Source organism: Nicotiana tabacum, chromosome 11, assembly GCF_000715075.1.
Source record: "Nicotiana tabacum cultivar K326 chromosome 11, ASM71507v2, whole genome shotgun sequence".
NCBI classification, from domain to species: domain Eukaryota; kingdom Viridiplantae; phylum Streptophyta; class Magnoliopsida; order Solanales; family Solanaceae; genus Nicotiana; species Nicotiana tabacum.
Genome location: NC_134090.1, coordinates 9,592,151 through 9,610,239, shown reverse-complemented (window position 1 = coordinate 9,610,239; position 18,089 = coordinate 9,592,151). Strand labels below are relative to the sequence as shown.

General features: G+C 37.6%; 1 long non-coding RNA gene across 2 annotated transcripts; it reads right to left on the bottom strand.

Annotated features, from left to right (window-relative positions):
* Positions 1-9,673: 9,673 nt before the first annotated feature.
* Positions 9,674-15,612, bottom strand: LOC107760842 (uncharacterized). 2 transcript variants are annotated; one of them, XR_012696400.1, is made up of 3 exons: positions 15,549-15,612; positions 13,791-14,322; positions 9,674-10,279 (listed from the first exon to the last, which is right to left on the bottom strand). It is a non-coding gene; the product is annotated as an uncharacterized LOC107760842 (long non-coding RNA). The 2 variants fall into 2 exon arrangements; XR_012696401.1 differs by lacking the exon at positions 15,549-15,612 and adding an exon at positions 14,531-15,542.
* Positions 15,613-18,089: the final 2,477 nt, after the last annotated feature.

Below are 18,089 nucleotides of genomic sequence, written 5' to 3'. Positions count from 1 at the left end.
AAAATGAGACTTATAGTGTTTCTTAAGGCAATGATATTTGATCAAATACAACTTCTTTTCCAGGCACGCGATGAACTAGATAACTTCTTTCTTATTTAGAAGTTTTAAATTTAAGTCTTAGAAATTGAGAATTCGTGATACTTTTTCTTTTTAGTTAATATTATGCACTATAAATTTAAATTAATCAGGTAAGTAAATATCAAAATCAAATACAATATTTATGATAGAGGGATAATATATATAACATAGAAAAATATGGAGAGAAAAATGCACCTTAGTATAGGCGGTTCGATTCCTAAAGTTTGAATCCAAAATTTTAAATAAAATTGAATGGGCACTTGCCCCACGAGTAGGGGTGCTTATCGGGCGGGTCGCATGGATATTTACGTTAACGTTTTGACTTATCTGTTATCGATTAATAAATGTAGTAATCCGCTAGTCATTCAATAAGACAACGGGCAGATTGGAAAGGGATTAGCGATTATCGGGCGGTTATCGAGCAATTTATCAGCTAAATCAAATAGACAATAAGAAAAAGTTAAGAATTAGAGATAAGGAAAAAATTAGAGTAAAGCATCACATCTCCACGGATGTATGTATAGATACCTATCCAGTTGATTGAATCTTTGTCATGCATTTACAGTTGTTTAGCTTGACCTTGATTTTCCACTTCGATCTTCAGCTAACAAAGCTTAAGGCGATCTGCACTCGGGTTCTTCTTCAATTTAGCTTAAGAATGTTTGTATAGGTCAAAATCTGACCACAGTAGTCGACCTAGCTGGGATCCCGCCAATGTGGCGAGATAGCGAGAGACATCACGGCCTACTTAAGTCTAAGCACCTACAGTGTACGTCAAGTTAAAAACAATATTCAAGTAACAGCAAAAAGGTCGAAGTGTGAAGACACATCGGCCAAGGAGTATAACAAGGGTCCCAGAACTATATATAGGGGGAATTCTCGAAGAGTAGGGCCTTTTTTTCTCTTTACTTTCTCCTTCTGTTTCTTTCCAAAAAGGATGCCATATTGGTCATCCTCTTTGTCTCATGAAAGAAGAAATGACAAATATCGATAAAGATTGACCGCTCTTATTTTTATTTTACATATTATTTTCCAATTCATTTTCAGATCTGGAGTTTATTATGTTTGGCTAAGATTTACCTCATCATTATCATTAATTGATTTAATCAAAAGGTTTTGATATCTTTTGGTCAAACAATTTGGCGTCGTCTATGGGGATTTCTTAGTCAAATTTCCTAGTCTCTTCCAGATCAAAAACCGGAAACATAATCACCTACCAAAAAGAGCGGTAAGTAAACCTCGTGTGCTAATCTAGATCATGATGATACATACAAGTAGAAGTTACAACCAACATCCTCTCCCACACACCAGGCGGTCCATGAACAAGCTAAGGCGAGCCCAACCCACATGGATCTTGAACACAAAAAAAAAGGGGAAAGAGAGCTGAATACGGCCACCGAATTTAGAAACCACCACCTCATCAACCATTTAAACGCCAGGCAAAGCGAGCAATAGTATAGATCCACCCTCATTCACCGACTCATCGGATCGGGGTAAGAAAAATATCATTTTGGCTCACCTTCTGTTGTTTGCTCAAACAGGAACACAAGTGCCACGCGGGCAAGTGAGCAAAGGAATATCTCAACTAGAGAATGGGAAACTACTACAAAATAACTAAAATACCGCCCACCTGACACTCCAACTTCAAGAAAATGACGCCCCTTAAGCCGTATTCTCTCTCCCTCACCCAGGAGTTGTCCCAATAGGGTTTTCCCGGGGAGCTATGGACTGAGTCGAAGAGGGAGACGTCACCGAGTTCAAAGTATAATTCATCGTCCCTCCTGCCAAGGACATCTCTAGACCGGAAAGCGAAAGGACTAGACAGGGAAACTCCAATATATGCATGAAACGAACGTGAGCAAAATAGAAACATTTTATACCCTCCGACATTACACTCTCCGATGCAAACAAAATCAAGCGAACTGGGACTCGCCTAGGAAACGCAGAGGTTGAGCAAAACTGGGACTCCCCTAGAGGATACCCGAAACTCTCCAAAAAAAACTAGGACTCACGACCGGTTAATATTTCGACGAAACTTCGAAATAACACCCTTAAGGCAAGAGCCATCACCAAAGAGAAGAGTTCAACCTCGATCGAACAATGACGGGTTAACATTTCGACGAAAGATCGAAATAACACCCTTAAGGCCAAAAGTCATTGCCAAAGAGAAGAGTTCGATCTCAATTGAACAACAACGGGTTAACATTTTGATGAAAGATCAAAATAACACCCTTAAGGCCAAGAACCATAGCCAAAGAGAAAAGTTCGATCTCGATCAAATAACGACGGGTTAACATTCGACGAAAGATCGAAATAACACCCTTAAGGCCAAGAGTTGTCGCCAAAGAGACGAGTTCGACCTCGATCAAACAACGATGAGTTAACATTTCAACGAAAGATCGAAATAACACCTTTAAGGTCAAGAGCCATCGCCAAAGAGAAGAGTTCGATCTCGATCGAACAATGACGGGTTAACATTTCGATGAAAGATCGAAATAACCCCCTTAAGGCCAAAAGCCATCTCCAAAGAGAAGAGTTCGACCTCGATCGAGCAACGACGGGTTAACATTTCGACGAAAGATCGAAATAACACCATTAAGGCCAAAAGCCATCGCCAAAGAGAAGAGTTCGACCTCAATCGGACAACAACGGGTTAGCATTTCGATGAAAGATCAAAATAACACCCTTAAGGCCAAGAACCACAGCCAAAGAGAAGAGTTCGATCTCGATCAAACAATGAGGGGTTAACATTTCGACGAAAGATCAAAATAACACCCTTAAGGCCAAGAGTCGTCGCCAAAGAGAAGAGTTCGATCTCGATCCAACAACGACGGGTTAACATTTCGACGAAAGATCAAAATAACACCCTTAAGGCCAAGAGCCATCGCCAAAGAGAAGAGTTCGATCTTGATCGAACAAAGACGGGTTAACATGTCGATGACATATTGAAATAACACCCTTAAGACCAAGGGCCATCTCCAAAGAGAAGAGTTCGATCTCAATCAAACAACGACGGGTTAACATTTCGATGAAAGATCGAAATAACACCCTTAAGGCCAAGAGTTGTCGCCAAAGAGACGAGTTCGACCTCGATCAAACAACGATGGGTTAACATTTCGACGAAAGATCGAAATAACACCTTTAAGGCCAAGAGCCATCGCCAAAGAGAAGAGTTCGATCTCGATCGAACAATGATGGGTTAACATTTCGACGAAAGATCGAAATAACCCCCTTAAGGCCAAAAGCCATCTCCAAAGAGAAGAGTTCGACCTCGATCGAGCAACGACGGGTTAACATTTCGACGAAAGATCGAAATAACACCATTAAGGACAAGAGCCATCGCCAGAGAAAAAATTTCGATCTCAATCGAACAACGATGGGTTAACATTTTGACGAAAGTTTGAAATAACACCCTTAAGGCCAAGGTCTATCGCCAAAGAGAAGAGTTCGACCTCGATCGAACAACGACGGGTTAACATTTCAACGAAAGTTCGAAATAATACCCTTAAGGCCAAGGGCTATTGCCAAAAAAAAAGCAAATACGCTCGAACCAATGATAGTTTGGTCCCACCTGGACGACCCAAGTCATGACTGGCTTTGTCCAAAATAACGAATACATTAAATAATCTTGTTTTGAATCAAGAGTGAATCTGCATAAAGTAATAAGTCACATGTCGACCTCGCCCAAATAGGCAGATCAAACAAGACTCTTTTCGGACTCACACGACGAAGTCCTACTCAGTCCGGCTGAAATTAAATTCCCTAAAAGTCAGGAATTCGCCATACGGAAAGCCAAAATTTCACGCCAAAGTTATGAAAAGCAAAAGGAAGAGAAGTGCAAAAGACATATACCAATGAAAATTTCTTTTTATTTAAAGCAGTCGCGCAAATAGTCACAAATTACGCACCGCTGAAATCGGGCAAGTCCAAAGGAAAATATAACAACACAAAGACAACAAACCAAAAACAAAGAGAACAACACAAACAAATATGAATAATTTTTCTCACTCAGCGTCATCACCGCTCATCACCATCTCCAGGAAGTCTCTCTTCAGCATCAACATCCTCGTCGACCTCCGACGTCGCAAGATCATATCCACAGTTAACACGAGCCTCTTGTGCCTTCACTCGCGCTCCTTCATATGCAGCCTCAGAAATACTACCCACTTCCCACAAACTCTTATATATGTCCTCCTAGGCTTAGACATGTACCCAAAGCTCGTGTAGATGACGAGGAACAACGGCAGAGGCAGATTTGACTTGGGCCAACAATTGCGCATTCTAGGCCTCAAGAGTAGCGACCCGGTCCCCCAAAGTCGAAGCTTCCTAGTCGATTTCACCAATACATTCTTCGATCCTCGCCTCCCTAAGCATCGTCGTCGCCCTATCAGATTCATGTTCAGATTAAAGGACGTGGATGGTATCCTCTAAAGTCACCTCCCTCGCTGAAGCCGACGCCCATGCACTCTCGATATTCTCCAACTTGTAAACCTTTCTCTCCAATTTGGCTAACTTTCCCACCCATTCCACACTCATCGCCTCGATCCTAATGGCATTATGATCTATCTCGGACTGCATTGACCGCACTCTGCGGCAACCCCTTTACCCAACTCAAGTTCTTTGTCCTTTTCACGGAGTTGCTCCTCGAGCTTGTTACTCCTGCGAATAGCCTGCATCAACTCCTGATCCCTCTTCTCCAATTCCTCACAAAGGGATCGATCACCGGCGTTCGCTCTCAACCATTTGCGCATCTTACGGCACTTGTTGCGGTAGCGCCGATACTTCTCCAACATCGTCAGGAAAATATTGGCCTGAGTGTCGGCCCTATGAGCACTCTCAATCTCCACCATGTACGGCTGAAAAATGAAAAAATGGGTTAAGGCCAGGATCGTCATAGATGAAAAGAACATAAAAGAAAGGAGAAACTTACCTTTAGTCCCATAGCGGCCACTTCATGCATCAAATCAACATCACGGACGTCCTTGAGAGCCTCACTCTCGGCAGTAGAACACAAAAGGTCAAACTGCGATACCAGGTCTTCTGTATCTCCCGCATGTACCACCGCACGAGTAAGGCCCTCTTCAAACATGCTGATGTCATCAGGATCAAGATTAGACTTAGATTCGTAGTCATCGACCACGACGCCTTTTTCCCTACGGCCAAAGAAGAAGCACAACCTGGTCCAGAAGACGAAGACCCGCCCAAAGTAACAACAGCGGCCTCGGGACTCCGACTCCCTATCGCAGTGGTCTGTTGGTCACCTATAATGGCCGGAGTCTCTGTAGATGGGTTGGTCATGATGACCGTCTCTACCTCTGCAGACGGGTTAACATAGTTTCCCATCTCAGACTCCATCAAGGAGATGTCGCCTTCTGAACATACCATGGCTGATGGAGCCATTTCAGACTCCACTCGTCGTCTCTTTAATAGCCCCTCACCATCCTCAGCACAGGAAGACTCCCCCGTTGGTCATATAATAGAACTCGAAACCCCAGATTGAATAATAGTTTTCGTGCACACGGTTACAGCCACAGATTCAACTTAAGCAGCCTTCGCCGTAGGTTGGGTAGCAGGCCTTGGTACGGTCCGAGCAGAGGTTGTCGACTGACGAAATGCAAGTGGAGGAGCCCTCTCCCTTCGTGCACTCTCCCTGCTAATGATAAATGTCATATAAGCAACAAAGTCAAATTGCAAAGTGGAAAACAGAGACTACGGTAAAACAACTTACCAGTAAGGGGCTTACGTCCATATTTCTCATAGAAGGACGACCATTCGCGAACTCCCGCCGTATGAGGAAGAATGGAGTTCACCCATTCGTGGATATAGTCAACAGGCGCAAGAGGTAATCTCGCGACTGCAAAAGTAAAAATAGTTCAATATCGCTCGAAGAAAAGCGGTCGACTATTATTTTGACAACAGATACGAAAACTTACGTGCAAAATTCCATCTCTCGGGAAACCCCGCAGGATCCGCCACAAGGTGCTCATTCCGCACATAAAAATAGTTCTCATAAAAGCGACGGTTGGCCCTGTCGTCCATCTTTACCACCAGATTCTTTGTCCCTCGATAGCGCATGTGGATCATCGTGCCTCGAATGATTTGAGGGGCGAAGATATTGAGCATATGTCTCAGAATGATCTCCTGACCAGCAAACTCCGTAAACTTGAGCAGCATAAGGAACAATTTATACAAGTATGGTGAAAGTTGAGCCGGACACACCTCGTAGAAACGGCAAAAATCTACCACCAAGAGGGGGAGAGGAAGCGTATGCCCGACAATAAAGGGATAGGCATAGAACACACAATATCCTGGACGATCGAAATGTATAATATTATCTCCCACTGCCGGCATCATTTCAACATGGTGACGGATCCCCCATTTGGCCCTCAGCTCCGCAATCCTTGCCTCAGTCATAACAGAGGGAGCAGGTTCCGGCTCTTCTCCGGCAGGATTGTGGAAATCGTTCCACGGCTTCCCAGGGTGAGGCAATATTTCGGCCACCATCGGAACCCCCTCATCCTCTACCACTTCCCCTCTTTCAGGAGTAGGAATATCACTTTCCAGCACCGGAGTTGCGGCAGGATTGTCGGTGCGGGAAGAACTACCAACCATTTATATCGATTTAATAGGACAAAAGTATTAAGAAAAAAGAAAAGATTGGGACGAAAATTTCTGGCTAACCAAAGAGAATAAAAAATTTGAAGTATCCGAAAAGAGGAAGATCTGCAAAACTCTTTCAACAAAGGCAAGAAAGTGTGCCAATCGAATGGTGTTTTTCCTCTATTTATAGGGGCATAAATTCCCCAAGCGGGAAACCCAAGAGTCGAAAATCAAAACTGATAGGGCATGAAACGGTTCAATCCCCAAAAAACGTGTGTCATAATGGCAGTATCCACGAACAACGCTTTGATTCCGAACGGTCGCAACAGTCCAAAGGCATCGTTAGAGCGTCGTGCCATTGCCCCGACCTAAAAACTACGCCCAAGGCGCGAACAGTCAGATTTCTCCTAAGTGTTCAGAATCATAATCGGCCCGCCGGGCCCATCAATAGACAACCCCGACGGATGGAAAGACTAACTGTATAGGTCAAAATCTGACCATAATAGTCGACCCAGCTAGGATCCCGCCTAAGTGGCGGGATAGTGAGAGACATCATGACCTACTTCAATCTAAGTACCTACAATATACGTCAAGTTAAAAATAATATTCAAGTAACAACAAAAAGGTCGCAGTGTGAAGACACATCGGCCAAGGAATATAGCAAGGGTCCCAGGACTATATATAGGAGGGGAATTCTCGAAGAGAATGGGCTTTTTTCCCTCTATTTACTTTCTCCTTCTGTTTCTTTCCAAAAAGGATGCGTGATTGGTCATCATCTCTATCTCATGAAAGAAGAAATGACAAACATCGATAAAGATTGACCGCTCTTATTTTTATTTTACTCATTATTTTCCAACTCATTTTCAGATCTGAAGTTTATTATGCTTGGCTAAGATTTACCTCATCATTATCATTAATTGATGTAATCAAAAACGTTTTGATATCTTTTGGTCAAACAATGTTGTTTTGCTTTTAACTTATCTAATCACTTAAATACCATTTTCATAACCAATCATACATACGAGATTGGGAGATTTTAATTAGGGATTTAGGTGATAGAGAGAAGAGAAAAGAAATGAATTGAGATTTGATAAATTAGGGATTTAAGGTTCCAAATATTAATTTATATAAATAGGGGTAAAAAGTGTAAATATGGAAATTTTTAACGGGTTAAAGGTTTACCCAATAAGAATATTAAGTAATCCGCCCCCAAATTATTAAACCGTTAATTATAAAATTTTAATCTGTTCACTAATTATTACACCAATAATCCAAAACAAATAAGCTAATAAGTTATTTTTACGGTTTGATTAATGATTATGATTCAGTTTTGAATGGTCCTACCCACGAGGAAACCAGTAAGCATTGATCATACGTAAAAATAGCACGGTATAGCCAGTTTTCGGATTGATTATTCAAAAATAGTCCGCGTTTACCAAGTCAATGAAATATAGCCACTATTTTGCTGCAACAGAGACCGGTCCAGAATAATATACTGGAGTTCGGTGCACCTGTGTATGAACTTCAGCATATTATGTTGGACCGGTATACTTTGCTGGCTCTAGTATAATATACTGGAGATTGGAGTCCCGGTGCTCCAAACTCCACTATATTATGCTGGACCAGTATACTTGCTGGAACTCCAGTATATTATGCTGGAGTTCTAGTGTACTTATGCTGGAACTCCAAGCATACCTATTCTGGAACTCTAGTATAATATGTTGGAGTTCAAGTATACTTATGCTGGAACTCCAGCATAATATACTGGCGTATTTTTCGAGTTTTGAACAGTATTTTCGCTCAAATTTATCTTTACATGAAAAGTGACTAAATTTCAATTACTTTTGAAACTGAACTATTTTTGAATGACCAGTTATAAATCTAGCTATTTTTGAATTTCTCCGTGATCATACGGATTTATTAATCTGTTGAATATGATAAAGTTGTAGGCGTGTGGGGCTATTTTAGAAAACGGTGTAATCATTTCGAGAGAGGATACCATACACTGAAATAGGCACGTGATGAAAGTACGGTGGGTGGGAATTGGGATATTTATAAAGTAGCCTTATGTTTCGGGTTTGAGGTGTCAAATTGATACGTTACATCATGCATTTCATGTGATGAAATTGGAAAAGTAAACTACAAAATTTATATTTGTATGAAAATAATTTTCGAAAAAAGACAAGAAGAGTCCTTGTTACCAGATCTTAAGGACGATGACTTAAAGGGTGAAAATATACGATAAAGTTGACGCACAAAAAAATACTACTTATGTTGGGGAAAAAAATCAAATAGTGAAAATATTTGATAAATCAACGTACAAAAAAGTGAATACAATGTATGAACACATTTATCGTATTAAACATCTCCTACCCTATCATCACTAATTATTTTATACTTAGTAAATAAACAATAAAGAATTACGGGCACTAAATCACGTGGAAAAATCGTAATCTCGAAGTAAACATGAACTTTAATCTTTATCATATGTGGTGTACTTGTTTTACACACGTCCTTTGACGCCAAATTAAAAATAATTTAATCAGTACTAAAATTATCTTTGTGTTCTTTTTTCCTTACTTCTTCTCTTGGCTTACGATGATAATATACCACATGAGCAACATATGTACAATATAATAATTAGCTTGCCCTAGTTTCACTTGACATAAACAAGATAAGACTTTGAGTTTCGAGATATAAATCTTAAATAAGCCATAGTATTTGTGTGGTTGTATAATTTTTAACTTGTGGTCTTATATCTACCATAGCATTTGTGTGGCTATAAATACTTCTAATTAAGGAAATATTGAAAGGTATCAATCCTTTTTAAATGAACTAATAAAAAAATAATGTCAATCTTTTGAAAGAAAATATTATCCTTTTTCTTTTTGATAGTTGTAAAATCGAACTTTAATCAGATTAAAGATCTCATGTGGACCGTTAGTCTATTAAGATCAGAGTAATTTATTCCAGATTCCTAAGGAACTTATTCTTCGAAAAATATATCAAAATTCAATCATGTTCAAAATAGTAGAGCAGGAACTTAAGGAAATCAAGAACAAAGCAGATAAAAAGCTGCTACTCAATCTTAAATAATGTCTTCTATAACAGCAGACCAACTTATAATTCCAGGTAAAGCCTATTACTAAGCATTGGAGTCTACAAAACATACACCACTTCCTGCGGAAATTTCAGTTCTTGGCCTTAATAGAATTATTTTCCTTGATCCTAGCTCGGGTATCCAGCTTGACAAAACGTTTGAGGTCATCGTAAGGGAGAGACTCGAGATCTTTCCTCCTTAGTTCACTAAGTGCCGGGCGTTTATCCAGTAGGTGCCACAGCCAATCCGGGTATTCTGAGTCGGCCAACACTTTTGGATCTGCTCCATCCTTAAGAATATTCGCCCCGACTACTGTACTGGCCTTGACTTCTTTGCTAATCGATGATGCCTTTGGAGCATCTGAAGCTCCGCCACCTTTTCCACCCTTCTTCTTACCACCGCCAACAGCAAATGTTCTGCAGCCTCCTATTTGAATAACTTCCTTGGGGAAGCTAACGTTTCGCAATGATTTAATATAAGTTAATGCCATAGTCCTTATCCCTGCAGCATCAACCAGAATAAAATCGGGTCAAAACATAATATCTTGTGCGGAGTTTCTAACCCAACATTGTGCCAAATTCAACAAAATGCCCTAATAATATACGAAAAGGACAAAAATTGACTCAATAATAAAGCTCAACAGAACCTTTGCAAGTTAGAAGGGGCCAAAACACTGACAAGATTTACCACTTAACAGTTTAATGTAGCTAAAAACACAGGCAGAGAAATGTATTTTTATTTAAATATATCTATGAGTTACTACACAGAAAACAAACAATAAAAAGCACGGTAGACCTCCAAAAACCTTGCCAGTCCTTGCGCCTACAAAATCCCCAGTGTCTTCCGTGAAAACTTTATCTAATACTCAACAACGTCCACATTCAGCCCATAGCGCCAAAACATTTCTTGACCGTAAAGACAATATACAGTGTTGCACCAAAAGAATGAGTGGTAGCCTGATGTGTTATAAGGCCTTCCTGAGGACCTTGACTGTACTAAGCTGTTAGGAGCAAACTGCTCATGCATCGAAGACCTTTCTATTTTCATGTTAATGATTTCACCCAGAATCCTTCTTGAGAATACAACAAAACAACAATGCCTCTATTCTAATCTAGGTGGGCACAACTATATAATTTTCAATATTCATGTAGTTCCATTTGATCCCGTGTCAATCCTATATTTAAAAAATTTAACTTCTCTAGCATGAGAGGTTCTCTACATGTTACTGGCATATAAGTCTCTAACAAGACTAAAAGACTCGTTAGAGTATATTGGACCAAATGCAAAAAAAAAAATAAAAAAAAAAATAGACTCAGAGTAACCTTAGGTTTGTTAAGCTGCAAGATCGTGTGTTCACCTAATTAGAGAGGGCTTGGTTGTCAATGAACTGTTTTTGCTTTTCTCATAAAGAAAACATAAATGAAATGCAAAAAGAAGATGCCTGTTATATATTTTTGCACTTGTTTTGCAACAAAAAGATATTGACTTGGAATGAAGTGAATAGAAAAGTTAAGAGCAAGAAGCATAGAAAAGGGCAAGCAACAGATCAGCCAAACCGCAAAATGAACAAAGAGTATCAATGGCACAATTGAAGTGGGAAAGAGGAAGGTAGCAACAACCCCAACCCCCACCCTAACCCCCACACATTTCCATTTATGAAATGGATGACAAGTGCTTGAGATTTGTACAGAGGAAAAACGAAAATGCAAAAAGGAGGCATAATTAAACCTTAAAAGGTGAGGGGAGAAAGGAATATAGTAGTCAACAAGACCTTAAGCTAAGACTTCATGAATGAACTTAAGAGCCATGAGCAATTAGTATTTTGAGGACAATTTCTTCAGAAACTAAAGTAAGTTAATCTGAAAATAGAAAATTGCATATTTAAGAAAGATATCTGCTCTGGTTTTCTCGGAAGAACATAGTTTGCAAGATGTAGTCTTAGTGAGAGAGTTGATGCAACACCTTTCTTCCTTTCTATATCTCCACTATCTTCTCTCTTATATGTATATGTTTTTGTATGCTTCCGACTCATTACCGTAATTTTGGGAAAAACAAAGACAAAAAATCATAAAATACTCACTTCTCTTCAAGCTGTGGTACAACAATGAGCCCTAATTCCAACGAAATGAGCAGTTTCACAGAAGAAGCGAAATGAAGAAAACTTTGCTAACAAAATACTACCATAACCTCCCAGAGAAAGGGGCTACAAAAATATAAGTTGGAACCTTTTCTTTTCCGATGATAATGGTGCTCGGTCCAGCTTATGTGCACATCGACTATTCCACCATCATAAGTATTGGTAACTCTTCCCACCAAGGGTTAGGCCGATGTAAAGGAATCACCTAGTGTTTCTTTGCCTCTGCTGGGAATTGAACTTGAGACCTCGCGATTGTCCCCCCACGTCATTGACCACTAGGTAATACCCTTGGGTGCATGGTGGAACCCTCAAGAACCGAATGTGTTTTTTAGATGTCAAAAATAGAAGAATATGTGAAACTAGAAGGAGAGCAATGAGCATAACGAAGAATGAGGTCTTCCACCTATATTGTTGCTTTCAGATTAGTGAAGAATCAAAAGTTCCGGAGTAAGAGATGGTAGTAGCTCTATCGAGGATCCATCATATAAAGAAGGATACCGATAAATGAATCTATTCTCGGATCAATTTATTCAACATCCGTTTTTTCCTTAAAATTCCCAGAACTGAATAGTGTTTCTGTCGTTCTTGGCATTGACACCAGATCCAACTAGTTATTCGCATATGAACCACATCAAAACATCATGGCATATATAGTTGTATCAAAATCTAACAATTAAGGTTGATAGATGAAAAACAAAATCAAGGTTTTTAATTGACACTGGCACATATAAGGATTAATTACTCTTGAAAATATAAATCCAAATATCTTCTGCTTTTCTGAAAATTAAGTCTATGAATAACAAAATATGACACTCTCCAGTAAATTAGTAGATTCAGATCCAGTGACCAATTTAACTTATTGACTAATGGAAATATCCATTATGTTCTATCATGACATATTTATCCTTTAAAGAACTGGACATACACACTCCAGTAACTAGTTACGTTGCATGGATCGTTTACCGTGTCAAAGAGGCATGTAGAGGTACTTTGTTCAGAATCTTCAAAGTACCCCAAAATTGGCAAAAGTAAAAGTACACATACCTCTATGGATACCCATCAATGTAATACAGTAACTATTCATCTTTGTAGCTGAATGATTACCCTAATAATAAATTCTATGACTCTCATAAAAGAACTGAAAACTCGTAACAAAGTCAGAAAATTTTCATATTTTTTTCGGCACCTATACTTGTGGGAGCTAGCAGTGTAATAGTTTATGTGTGACGCAAGCTGGCCGGGACACACCATTGTTAAAAAGTCATAATTGTGGCCTTTTTCTACTTTTTCCTTCTTCTAAGAGAAATATATGTAGAAAAGATAACTACTTTCCGGGGAAAAAATTTACTACCTTGCAGCTACTATCACGAGAAAGCACACAATAGAGCATATTAGATTGTAATATTCACAAAATAGTGTCATATTTTGGAGTCTATGGTTCATTCATGCAGTGAGAGCAAACATTGTTTGCAAAATTAAAGTAAGTTAATCCGAAGATAGAAAATTGCATATATAAGAAAGATATCTGCTCTGGCTTTCTAGGAGGAAAATTGTTTGCAAGATCTAGTGTTGGTGAGAGAGTTGATGCAACACCTTCTTCCTTTTCAGCTCTCCACTATCTTCTCTTTTGTATGTATACATTTTTTTATGCTTCCATGTCATTTACAAAATAATCTTGGGAAAAACAAAGACAAAAAAATCATACAATACTCACTTTAATCTCTTCAAGCTGTGGTAAAGAATGAGCATTTTCACAAAAGATGCAAAATAAAATACTTTGCTAACCAAATACTGCCATTACCTGCCAAATAAAAGTGGCTAAAGGAAAAGTTTCTGGAACATAGAGAAAGGGGCTACAAGACTATAAGTTCGAACCTTTTCTTTTTCGATGACAATGTTGCCCGGTCCAGCTTATGCGCAAATCGACTATTTCACCAGGTACCTGCTACTTCCCACCGGCACAAGTACCGAATAACTCTTCCCACCAAGGGCTACACAAATATGAAGAAATCACCTAGTGTGTTTTTGCCTCCGCTGAGATTTGAACTTGAGACCTCACAATTGTCCTCCCACTTCATCGACTACTAGGTAACACCCTTGGGTGCATGGTGGAACCCTCAATAACCGAATATGTGTTTAAGATGTTAAAAATTGAAGATGAGGAAATAGAAGGATAGCAACGAGCACAACGAAGAATGAGGTCTTCCACCTATATTGTTGCTTTCAGATTTGTGGAGTCAAAAGTTCCTTAGTAAAAGATAGAAGTAGCTCTATTGAGGATTCATCATATAAAGAAGGATACCAATAATGAGATCTATTCTTGGATCAATTTATTCAGCATCCGTTTTTCTTATAATTCCCAGAACTGAATAGTGTTTCTTGGCGCCGACACCAGATCCAACTAGCTCTTCACAGAGGAATGACATGTGAATATAAAACATCATGTGTGTCATGTATAGTTGTATCCAAACAATCTAACAAGTACATAATGGTTCGAAATTTAGGAAATAAATTCACTTTCACACTTATGTCTTGACAAAATATTCCCTTAATTGAGAAGCAGTTAATAGATGAATAAACAAAATCAAGGTTTTTCAATTGACATGGGCACATACAAGGATTAATTACTCTTCAGAATATAGATCCAAATATCTCTTGGTTCTCCGAATATCAAGTCTATGACGAGCAAAAGATGACGCACTCTCCACCAAATTAGTAGTTTCAGATGCAGTACCCCATTTAACTTATTGAGTAGCGGAAATAAGGATGATGTTCTATAATGACATGTTTATCCTTTATAACACTAGCCAGACGATCCAATCACACTCCAGTAACTAGTTATGTTACATGGATCATTTACCGTGTCAAAACGTCGTGCATAGGTACTTTGTTTAGATTCTTCAAAGTACCCCAAAATTAGCTAAAAGAAAAGTACACATATCACTATTAGATATTCATCAATGTAATATAGTAACTATTCATCTTTGTAGCTGAATAATTACTCTAATAATAAAATTCATGACTCTCACAGAAGAGCTGAAAACTCACAACAAAGTCAAAAGAATTTCATATTTTATCGTCACCTATACTTGTGGGAGGTAGCAGTATAATAGTCTATGTGTGACCAGGAGCGGAGCTAGAAAGCTTTGGTTCGAACTCTATATTTGCCTTAAAAAATCTATTGAATATGTGAAAATTATTTATTTAGAACCCAGTAACTTATAACGATTAGAACCCAAACCCATAAGCTTGAAATCTTGGCTTTGCCTCTATGCTAACACAAGCTGGCTGGGACACACCATAGTAAAAAAAGGTCATATTTGTGGCTTTTCTTTTCTCTTTTTTCCTTCTTCTAAGAGAAATATATGTAGAAAAGATTACTACTTTCCGGAAAAAGAAAAAAGAGAGATCACTAATGTGCAGCCATTATCACGAGAAAGCAAACAACAGAGCAAATTAAATTGTAGAATTCACAAGATAGTATCAAATTTTGGAGTTCGTGTTTCATTTATGCAGTGAGAGCAAACACACACGGAACATTACAACCCATTTCACAGTTTCTGTAATTGACAATTAAAAGTGACGCTAAGAGATTAGTAGGAAATATAAAGACAGATGAAAAGGGGAACTTACAAATCAGATTTCGCCGGAGGAAGAAATGGAGAGCAACAATGGGCGGCTCTAGGGCAAGCACTACTATATTATAATATTTTAGATATTATTTTGATATAATTATTAATAAGAAATTTCAGATTTTAATATTTTTAATTTTGGCAGATTGATTGAATTAATAAGATAAATTTTTCTCTTGCTAAATTAAAAAATAAATTTATATTCTCATCAATTTTATTTTTCCTCTTTTATATGTAGTCTTTTTTTATATTTCTCACGATTTTACTTTCTAATTTCAACTCAAATTCTCTCAACTAATTATTACTTTTGTCATATTTAATTGATCCATACATCAAAAATAAGTTTTTTTGTGTCTCATCTTTTTAAACTAAGAAATTTCTGAAACAAATGTCGCAAGGTTCAAAACAAGATGGATAATGAGATCACCCCTCTACCATTTTTGGATAGGTGAGACTTCAATACCATATGATGTGCGCCTAACTCACACATCATACGTTAATCTCTCACCACTAGATTAAAGCAAGTAGGATTTTTTTTTGTGGCAATATTATATTAATTTTATGAAAGACATTTTAAGGTCTTCAAATATATTTTGATTTTAGGCCACCAGCTCTGTTGAACCGCCCTTAATTGATGATTAACAATTGGCAGATCACTACCCCTTGAACATGCTATTCAACCAGCTTTATTTATATTTGGTAACTAAATGACATAGTCAGTGCCTTTAATGTACTTGTTATTATTATCTTATCTTAATTGTGGCTCTATGAAATTTTATTGAGAATGTAGGGATAGAAAAATGGCTCTAGTAGAAAAATAGTAAAGACTTGATTTAGGCACTAACTTTTTTTAATAAAGTACAAAGATTTCAATTTAAAAAAAAAAAAAAAAGATTGTCTACTCTTTAAAAGTAAAAATATTTAGAACTTTGAATTAAACTACTTAAATCTTCATATTAGTAAATATATTTTTACAACAATATCAAAAGTAACATACTGTAAATACATGTCTAACATTTTATCTATTTAAATTATCCCTCACTAATACAAATAATAATAATAATAATAATAATAATAATAATATTATGTGAAGTGAAAGTTTTCATGTTATTTAAGAATGTTATATTACAAATAACAAGTATGAATAAAGCGACAATACTAACTCTTCAATAGATGTATATGTATGCGTGCTAATAAAAAAAATATAAGACGTCTTATTAAAATTTAGTTTTAGGCCACTAATTTTATAAAGTCATCCTTAGAGAGCAAAAAGGAACTCATTTTTGTCAAGGGATAAAACCTCTAAAGAGCAATTGGAAATTGGGCCGAAAGTCTTTGAGCTCGCTAGGTTTTCGATACATAGGGCTCAAACTTCCATCGCCAGGCCCCAAATGTCTTTTTACTTAAAATAGTTCTTGGGCCCGCGTGTTTGCACGTGTATCCCATATTAATAAGTACTTTAAAGAATTACATAAATATTATTAAACACTCAATCATACTTTGTGGTAGGTGTCCCATCGCAAATTTCTTTGGAGCAACCTAAAGCATCCTGATGGAGCTATAATAGCCATCAATTGCGATGGTACATTTTTTAAAGTCAGAAATATTTTTCTTTTATAAAGCTGATTTTACAAGTGTAAGAAGTCCACATATACCTATTTTTTTTCAAGAATTCTTTAATGTAGTTCTTGAGGAAGGAAACAATTGAATGTTATGTGTTTTCAAGAGTGAAATTCTGAAAAGATGAAAGGCGGGAGATATTCCGTATCCAAAATATCATGGGTTGATTATTGTTATTTATAAGGGTAATTTTTGTCTTGCAGACTAAATTTGAGTTATAAAAAAAAGAGGTAGTATACGTTTCTGAAAATTATGAATGTTAATTCTATAAAGCTTGTGCAATAAGGAAAACAATCAAGTTTCTGGAAAGTCCTCAAATGACTTAATTATCGCTTCGCCCAAATTACTTAATGCAATTTTTAGATTTGCCTTCAATTAATGAAGTTATTTGATTGTCTTCTTAGTCTCTTTCGTGATAAATTAAAACAACATTAGGTATTCATCACTGATACTTTGAAGCTAATCACAACAATATTTAGTTGTTTACATATCCTTAAACCAACCACTGTATAGTTACGAGCTATTGTGATATATATAATAACAATACATGGCGATGAAAAGGTTGATTGCTTATCTATTTAAAATACTTCTTCTCACAATTTCCTCTCTTGACCCCTTTACTTGTAACAATAAATACTTTTCAATGTCAAATAAATTACGGTCTATATAAATCCTTAATGATCATATTCTTCATTTCAAATCATCTCAAGATCCATATCCCTTTAATTAATGGAAAAGAACTTTTAGATTATAGAAAAAAGTTTCTAACTAACAATCATGCTAAAATAAGCATAGAAGGCGCAAATGAATGTGATTTGTTTTTGAACAATTAGTGGATATTCTTTGTAATAACCAAAATATAGACAGCGCTTACGTGCTGGGCCTCCGACCCGGTTGTTCCGGACCCTACCCGTTGTTATTG